This window comes from Pan troglodytes, chromosome 1, assembly GCF_028858775.2.
Source record: "Pan troglodytes isolate AG18354 chromosome 1, NHGRI_mPanTro3-v2.0_pri, whole genome shotgun sequence".
In the NCBI taxonomy this organism is placed as follows: domain Eukaryota; kingdom Metazoa; phylum Chordata; class Mammalia; order Primates; family Hominidae; genus Pan; species Pan troglodytes.
The window spans coordinates 167,633,051-167,642,818 of record NC_072398.2 but is presented as its reverse complement, the minus strand read 5'-3'; positions in this window follow the sequence as shown (position 1 = coordinate 167,642,818).

The following is a 9,768-nucleotide window of genomic DNA, read 5'->3' as shown; positions in this document are numbered from 1 at the left end:
GTAGAGTGAGACCCTGTCTCAAAACAAGAAAAAAGAATCTGGGCTCTTCCTATCTTTTTGTTTCACCATTTTTGGCTTTTGGATGCTTATTATGCATTATACATATTACTCGTGGTATATAGAATAATGGCCCCCAAAAATACCCACATTCTAATACCCAGAATCTATTAATATATTACCTTACATGCCAGAAGGGACTTTGTAGATTTGATTGAGTTAAGGACATTGAGGGCTGGGAGCATGGTAGCTCACGTCTGTAATCCTAGCACTTTGGGGAGGCTGAGACGGGTAGATCGCTTGTGCCCAGGAGTTGGAGACCAGCCTGGGCAATATGGCGAAATCCCATCTCTAATTAAAAATAAATAAATAGGCCAGGTGCAGTGGCTCACACCTGTAATCCCAGCATTTTGGGAGGCCGAGGCAGGTGGATCATAAGGTCAGGAGTTCAAGACCATCCTGACTAACACGGTGAAACCCTGTATCTACTAAAAATACAAAAATTAGCTAGGTGTGGTGGTGCGCACCTGTAATACCAGCTACTCAGGAGGCTGAGGCAGGAGAATCACATGAACCCAGGAGGCAGAGGTTGCAGTGAGCCAAGGCGCCACTGCACTCCAGCCTGGGCAACAGAGCGAGACACCGTCTCAAAAAAAAAAAAAAATTAGCTGTGTGTGGTGGTGCATGCCTGTAATCCCAGCTACTTGGGAGGCTGAGGCAGGAGAATTTTCTGAACCTGGGAGGCAGACGTTGCTGTGAGCCAAGATCGTGCCATTGTACTCCAGCCTGGGCAACAAGAGTGAAACTCCATCTCAAAAATAAATAAATAAATTTAATTAATTAATTTTTTTTTTAAAAGAAGCAGAGGTTAGAGAAAGAGAAAGATTTGAAGATACTTGGTGCTAGCTTTGAAGATGAAGGAAAGAGCCATGAGCCAAGGAATGCAGACAGCTTTTAGAAGGTGGAAAAGTTCCGACCTCCAGAATTAAAATATAATATATTGGTGTTTTAAGCCATTAAGTTTGTGGTAATTTGGCAATAGGAAATGAATTTCTCACCAATGGTTGCAAGACAACTGTCACAGCTCCAGGTATTATTTTCATAGCCACTGCAGGAAGAAGGGTTAGGAGTTTAAAAGGCAGATCCACCCCACATTCATTCCTTTTGTCAAGAAAGCAAAAGCATTCACAGGCATCCTGCCAGCTGACTTTCCCTACAAATCATTGAGAACTTGGACAGAATGGCCACCTCTAGCTGCAAGGGAGGGTAGGAAAGTATGTCACTTTCCAGCCTGATTTGTTTGGTAGATGGGTCAGTCCCTTATTAATGAAAGCATAAGCAGGTTGTGCTGAGGTGCAGAACATCGGAGCATGTGACTGCGGGTGCCCTTCATCTGGGAGGAAGGGCTGTGGGAAAGTCTTGGTCCTATGTGCTAAGTGTCATTTGCCCTCGGCAGGCCAAGGCAGAGTGATTGAGTGCCTCAGAAACCGGGCTTTTCATAAGTGGCGGTTTTGGTATTTTTGGAAAGTAAGAATGAATATCCTTTTCTAAGGAGACCATCTGAGAGAGACTTTGGTTAGGGAGGGCTGATGTGCGCCTCCAACCAGAGTCAAACGGTCTCGTGCTCTCTCTGAGGTGATTCCTCCCTTCAGACACTTGTGGAGAGAGTGAAGCCTGCTCCAAAATGATAAGGAGTGAAAGCTGAGAAATTATAACCAGAGGAAGGCTCTAGAGAACACAAAAGAGGGCCAGAACTGGAGTGGAGAGGGAAGACAGAAGTAAAACCATGTCTACTATTAAGGACACAATGCAGAGAAAGCTAGGCATTATTTTTATCAGCATTAACCTGATTGGTAGCTCTCTTGTTAGGGGGCAAGCTCCCATCAGTGAAAGGCAGTGATAAGTTTGGTGATCATAGTCAGAAAGCTTGGGTAGACTCTTTGGCATAGGATAGACATCCAGGCAAAGGATCTGACAATTGCAGCTTTTGACAAAATATCAGAATCTTGCTGTGGTGAATCAGGAGGAATGCACAGCACTGGGGATAGCAAAGAGTGACTTTGGCAGGGAAACAAAAGCTAAACAAAAAATGTAAGTTGCCTTGTGGATAGGGATCACCCTCATTGATACTGTCCAGACCATAGGACTGCCCTGTTGCCCTGTTAGTTCTGGTTGTTGGAGAGAAGTTTGTTTGTTGGGGCAGTTTCTAGAGATCTTTGTGGAGGTGCACCATCCTTGAACCCCATCCCCACCTCCCATGGATTTACTTACATACATGCATAGATATATATGTGCAAAGATGATCACTGCATCAATGTTTAGAAATTTAAAAAAAGCAGAAACAACCTAAATTCCCATTTGAAAGCCTTGGTTAAATAAATTATGCTATATCCAAATAACAGAATTGTCTGAGGCCATTTATGTTTATATGACTGATGTGGAGTAAGTTCCATATTAAGGGACTTTAGCAAGATGCAGAGCAGTGTATAGAACTCAAATGGAACAGCTTCCATTGTGGGGGCTGTTGTCTCTGGAGGTGAGGACCAAGGTTTGGGGGAGGAAGGAAGACATATTTTTGCTTGTTTTGAATTTTGGTTCTTTTTGAGACAGTGAGACAGTCTCCCTCTGTTTCCCATGCTGGAGTGCAATGGTGAGATCTTGGCTCACTGCAACCTCTGCCTCCCAAGCTCAAATGATTCTCGTGCTTCAGCCTCCTGAGTAGCTAGGACTACAGGTGTGTGCCACCACGCTGGCTAACTTTTGTATTTTTAGTAGAGGTGGGGTTTTGCCATGTTGGTCAGGCTAGTCTTGAAATCCTGGCCTCAAGTGATCCACTTGTCCCAGCCTCCCAAAGTACTGGGATTACAGGCTTGAGCCACCATGCCCAGCCTGAAAACAATTTTTAACCAGATATATTGTGCCAGTTATTTATTGCTTTATAACAAATCATCTCAAAACTTACTGGCTAAACTAATATTGTATTTGGTTACAATTCTAAGGGTCAGAAATTAGAGCTGAACTCAGCTGGTCATTTCTCGTGTGCGTGCCTGGAGTCACTAATGTGGCTGTAGTCATCTGGTAACTAGATATGAGCTGAATGGCTTACGATGACCTCACTTAAATGTCTAGCTGTTGATGCTGGCTGTCACCTGAGACATCTGTCTCCTACAGGTTAACCTGGGCTTCTTTGTACGATGCCAGTGTTCAAAGAGAGCAAGAGCAGACGCTGCAAGGTTTCCTGAGGCCTAGACTCCAGAGGAGCTCATACAACACTTCTGCCACATTCTATTAGTCAAAGAAAGTCACAAGGCCAGCCCTGATTCAAGGATTGGCAAAATAAACTGCACTTCTTACTGGAAGGAGCTGCAAAGAATTTGTGGCCACTTTTAATCCACCACTTGCACATGTTGCTTTTTCCAATAAAAGGCTCCACTTAATTAAAAAAAAAAAAAAAAAGCTGGGCATGGTGGCTCATGCCTACATCCCAGCACTTTTGGAGGCTAAGGTAGGTGGATTGCTTGAGCCCAAGAGTTCAAGACCAGCCTGGGCAACATGGTGAAACCCCATCTCTACAAAAAATACAAAATTAGCTGGGTGTGGTGGTGCGTGCCTGTTGTCCCAGCTACTCCAGAGGCTGAGATAGGAGGATCAACTTAGCCCAGGATGATCAAGGCTGCTACTGTATGTACTCCAGCATGGGTGACAGAGGGAGATGCACACACACACACACACACACACACACACACACACACACACACAATGAATGCTATTTGTAATACATTCACAGGATCACAGGCTTTTAAGAATTGGGTAGAACCTTCGAGATTATTGAGTACGAAACCTCCAAAGTTTATAAGTAAGGAAACTGAGGCCCAGAAAGCTGAAGTGTTTTGGAGAAAGTAACACAGTCAGTAGCAGCATCAGGAAGAAAACCAGGTCTTCTGACTTCTAGTCTCGTACTTTTAATTCCACAGTAGAGTTTTCTTTTTCAAACAAAGCTTGTTAGTGATCTTTGATTAAGAAAACTTGACAGCAGTTTTGTAGTCCTACTGTTCTAGTTAATAACTTAAGATTCTATTAACTTCAAAGATTATTTTTATTACTATTATACTTTAAGTTCTGGGATGCATGTGCAGAACATGCAGGTTTGTCATATAGGTATGCATGTGCCATGGTGGTTTGCTGCACCTGTCAACCTGTCATCTATATTAGGTATTTCTCCTAATGCTATCCCTCCCCTTGCCCCCTACCCCCCAACAGGTGTGTGATGTTCCCCTCCCTGTGTCCATGTGTTCTCATTGTTCAACTCCCACTTATGAGTGAGAACTAACTTCAAAGATTCTATCTCAAACAAAGGAAAGAAACTAAAGAAATAGTCCAAGCAATTCTGAGAAAAGCAAAACAGAAATCTATCTTATCTAGTCTCAGTGCTGGTTTTTCTTTTTTTAGGAAATCTAGTCTTAGTGTATCTGTGGAATGAATAATTTACTGAATCATAAATACATTGATCAAAATTGCCTTACAAAATTGTTTAAATGAGTCTAGGTTATTTTTCCTTTTGGCATATTTTTAAATCCAAAATGTACTGTCAAGTATATTTAAGTAATCCTTATTGCTCCCACTGAGAACTTAGGAATTCTCTAACAGCTCTGCTTAGTCTTTAATTAATATAATCTTGATTATTAACTGTTGAATTAATGAACTTAAAGTAATTCAACAACTGTTTATTGTGAACCCACTGATTCAAAATACTGTGCTGAAAACTGTAAAGAATATAGGAAAGAAAACATGAACCCTCCTCTTAAGAAGCTTAAAGTCTAGTTGCAGGCAAACATGTATAGACCTAATTACAACACAAAGAGGAATGAATTAGATTCCATAAGGGAGGTATTAGCAAAGCGGAATGAGGGTATAAAAGAAAGATTATAGTAATGCCAACTGGGCAGGGTGGGAAAGGCTATACCGTTATTTGTGGCAGAAAGGAGGAATGAAAAGACTTTCTATAGTTAGTGTGGTCTGTAGGATTTCCTCACAGAAAGTTAAAGTTGGGGAACTTATACAGCTTAAATACTTAGGAAGCATGTCTGGGCTGTTGGAGCCCTCAGAACAGGTAGTCTCCCGATACCCATCCAAGAGGAGCTATCTTTGTGTTCATAAAATTCTGAATTGAAGAATCTATTTAATTACTACTATGTATGAGTATCTGGATTAGACGGAGCCTACCAAACAATTAAAATCAAAGTTTTGGCATGCCAAGTAGGCAAAAACAGGCAAGGAGTCCTTTGAACAGAATTCTCTTTTAATGAGACTTGCTTCTTTTTGGGTTTGCTGACAAAGTAGGATAGATATGTACTTTCATAAAAGAGAGGAATATACAGGAAAATCATTTCTTAATTTATATACATATATTTATTCATTTTTTTCTCACATTCATTCACTGACACTTTCTTTTGTGTTCAAAAACCACCTTAAAAGAAGGCAAAATGGCTAGGCAGAAGTTCCTCTAAAAAAAACAAAACAAAACAAAACAAAAAAAACCCTAAAATTTGCCTGAATGTCAGTAAGAATGAATGGTAAAATACCTGTTCTGTTCAGTTTGGAATATAGGTCCATAAACTACTTCTCTCATAGCCTTGAAACCCTGAGAACAAGTTGAGTCAATGCAAGGATGGAGTTTTAATCAGCTATTCTTGCTTTCTTGATTTAAATAAGACTCTTATTTTATGAGCGCCTGTGTTATTTTTCAACATCCGGTCACTTATGATATGCAGGTGCTAATGGAGCAAAGGATGTATATCATTGGATAAATATGAACACTATATTTTTCTTGCGGGACAATACATATTCTTAGGACTGTTACTGAATTACATTTTACTAGTCCTAAAATATTTAGAGTTATGTATTTAAAAGATACAGAGCATAGGTATTAGATCCACACAAAGTATTTTAGTCAGTGAATGTTCAATGTAGCAGGTAGAGATGAACTTAGCATGTCTCGTAGACTGAACTGGGAACAGACTCTTCAGCCATAAAATGCACTTAACAGTCTATTTAATAGTGGTAAGGTCCTTGAAAATGCAATATCCATGCTAATCTTGCCTTTTTCTAAATCACAGATGAAAAATAGGTCAGTTAGGTAGAGCCTTCTCTTTCTATTTAAAGTGTGACATTTAATCTATTTAAACAACTACCAAAACTTTATTAATTCAATGTAAGAAAAGTATGCTGAGAAAGTAGAGAACTTTATTAAGAACACAAGGTTTTCCAAAATTTGATTTGGATGTCTTAGATCTCAGGACTCAATAAAAATCTCTACGTGGGGGTTTCGATCAAATCAGTAGCAGCAAGTAAGGACCAGAAAAGAGCAATCCAGAATGTAATTAAATCTCACACTGTGAAACAGCTTAAAGGAACTATTTTACAAAAGGTAAGAGGCAAAAATTAGAAGAGGAGCCTCCGGAGAAAGGTTTTCTGCTTCCCTGATGCCTCTGGGGAAAATTCATTTGGGAAGTGAAGTATACACAACCAGAAAGCTTCCAGCAGAGAACAAACCAAGGAGTCAAATTAGTGTTTAATGTAACTAGATACCAGCTTTGATGCATTTCATTTAAACCACATCGTGCTGTAGAATTCTTTGGAGAAGAAAATGCAGAGTATCTGATGAATTGTAATTACGTTTCACTGGGGTCTATTTTGGAGAATGTTCACACTTTTCCAGCCCCTCTCATTTCTTTGAATAGGATTTAGTACTTTCTGGCCCCGCCCTTCCAATCAGCCCAAATGTTTACCTAGGGTAATGCAGTAGTTCCATCTTTCCCAAGAATAGTTATAAAGAACAAGCGCTCCAGTATTTGAAAAGTAAACACCACAATATTCCACAACAGCTTTGGATAGGGGCTTTGAAAAAAATTTTTTTTTTAATTTTTAAATTTCTTCTCACAGTATACTTTCTGTTTTTAAATTTTTTAAAATTTTTTTGTTTCTAATTTAATAGAGATGAGATCTCACTATATTGCCCAGGCTGGTCTCCATCTCCTGGCTCAAGCAATCCTCCCACCTCAGCCTTGCAAAGTGTTGGGATTACAGGTGTGAGCCACTGTGTCCAGCCATCATACACTTTCCTGGGTTGTAGATTTGGATGCTATAGTTGAAGGGAGAAGATGCTTTCCTCCTCTTAGCTGTCTTCTCTGGATCCTAAAGAAATCCTGGACGAGAAAGGGCACTTAGAGGTTATTTCTTTTGCTTAACTGACTACTGTAGATTCAATAACAGTTTAGTTTTGTTCAGTTCAGCTATTATTCCAGAAAACTAACTCCATCAATTATAGAAAATAACTTTTTATAGATAGAGTTTTTACAAACCTATCTTCACTACATATCCAGGAAGGATTATTTTCCTTTACACCATCAAAGCACCCAGGTTCTTTTCTTCATTTTATGAGAATCATTCCGGTGATATGTAGTAGCTACTATTATTGGGCACATGTGGTATCTCATTTAGATTTAAATCCATGTTTCCAGAGGCAGAGTGCTGTCTTGACAATATCTGCCGTCTCCTTTCTCATTAAAACCAAACCCCAAACCTACTATCAAACAAAATGGTGATACAAAAATCACATCCTACATATTTTGTGTCCTGCCCCTCTCCTCAGCATTCATTTTTAGTTTGGCAATCTTTTATAACTTTGGTGAACAAAAGCAAAAACTCAAGAAAGAAGAAAAGACTTTATTTTGTGTTTTACCCTGTTTCACTGGCATAGACTTTGATCCCTTTCTATAAATAAAAATCTATTTCAAAATCGGACTTTAAATCTTGATGTATTTACTGTAAATTTTACAAGTTGGAACCTCCTACTATCTTGATTTATATGATTTTAAAATGGAGTTCTTACCATTTCCCTCGGGAAGAATTTTTGGTTTGAATAGTTCTTACTGGCAGGTTGCTGCCTTTATGTTTAGCCCAAATTTTCATTTTCAAAGACCGTTTTAGATAAGCACCATGATAGCTCTAAGCCAATGGATCTGTGTGCCACATAATAGAGTGTGACAATCCACTCAGTTGTGAAAGACACTGAAGATAAAGCAATAAAGCAGCATTTGTGTTATCACATTGGCTTTACAAATCTACTTAAGCACTGACCCAACAGTGTTATTCATTATTGGGAATTATGGATGTTTATAATTGTCCAAAAATACATTGGGCTAAGTTATACCATATATCATAGATTTAAATTTAAATTCAAGATCCCGGGCTGAGAGAGATGCAGATTTGTCACACTCCTTGGAGGTTTGGGGGTCCATGAACCAATGAATACATTATATTGTCACATTAAAGAACTCTTTTTATCCATAAAGATGTAACTTTTATGATCCATATAAACAAAATTATTCTTATATGTATGATTATATACATATATATGGTTGAAACATCTGTATGTATGTATATATATGAGAATAATTCCAGCTGGCATCTGAAATTGACAGTAAAAATAACAATGATTATATTCTTCTGGACTGTGTGTAAATTACTGGTGTAAGCTCCTTAAGGGCAGGCTGTTTAGTCAATAAATATTTGTTGAATGAATGAGTATGTTCATAAGTAATTATAAATTTAACTTGATTTGCATCACTTAAACAATAGAAATCAAAACTACTCTATTCACAGTAGAAAACAATTCATTTTTAGGTATGGTGTGGTGGCTCACGCCCGTAATCCCAGGACTTTAGGAGGCTGAGATGGGTGAATCACTTGAGCTCAGGAGTTTGAGACAAGCTTGGCCAATAGAGAAACCCCGTCTCTACTAAAAATAAAATAATAAACTGGGTATGGTGGTGGGCACCTGTAATCCCAGCTACTTGGGAGGCTGAGGCAGGATAATTGCTTGAACCTGGGAGGTGGAGGTTGCAGTGAGCTGAGATCGTACCACTGCACTCCAGCCAGGGCGACAGAGCCAGACTCTGTCTCAAAAAAGGAACGAAGGAAAGGAAAGAAGGAAGGAAGGAAGGAAAGGAAGGAAGGAAGGAAGGGAAGGAAGGAAGGAAAGGAAGGAAGGAAGGAAGGAAGGAAGGAAGGAAGGAAGGAAGGAAGGAAGGAAGGAAGGAAGGGCATATTTCTTAGCTCTTTCCACAGAACGGACTAAAACCAAAAAGCACCCCAATAGCAATGAGCATCCTCAGCACATAGAATGTGGTCTTGAAATACCATTTCCTGCTAAAATGAACCAGGGTTCTTGAAGAAATAGCTAATTACAGGTTTGGAAAATAAACATACAAAAATAAACCTGGAACATCTTGTTATACCAGATAGCAAGGAAACTATGATCCAAGTAAAGACTGCTATGTCATGTCAAAAGGACTCAGGAGCCAACTTAAAGGGACTCCCACTAGCCATGGGACACACTGAGCACCAGTAAGCACAGTAACGACACTGGATCAAAACACATCGAACGTGAATTGTCTGTCACATTCTCCATGAGTTCATGATACATTTTTGAAAAATTGTCACCAATGGGGAAGCTAATAAACCAGCTCATTATTTTGAAACCTCTTCCCCTTCCCTTCCCTCTCCCTTTCTTTCACACACACACACACACACACACACACACACACACACACACACACGATCACCGTTGTTTCAAACCACAGAACAGACTTATAGATGAAAGGAATCTCTTTTGGAACTTCGGAAACCAACCTCATGTTTGGAGGAACCAAACTGGAATCAACTTAAAACTGAATTGGTTTTTTTCTTGAGACGAAGTCTCGCTCTGTC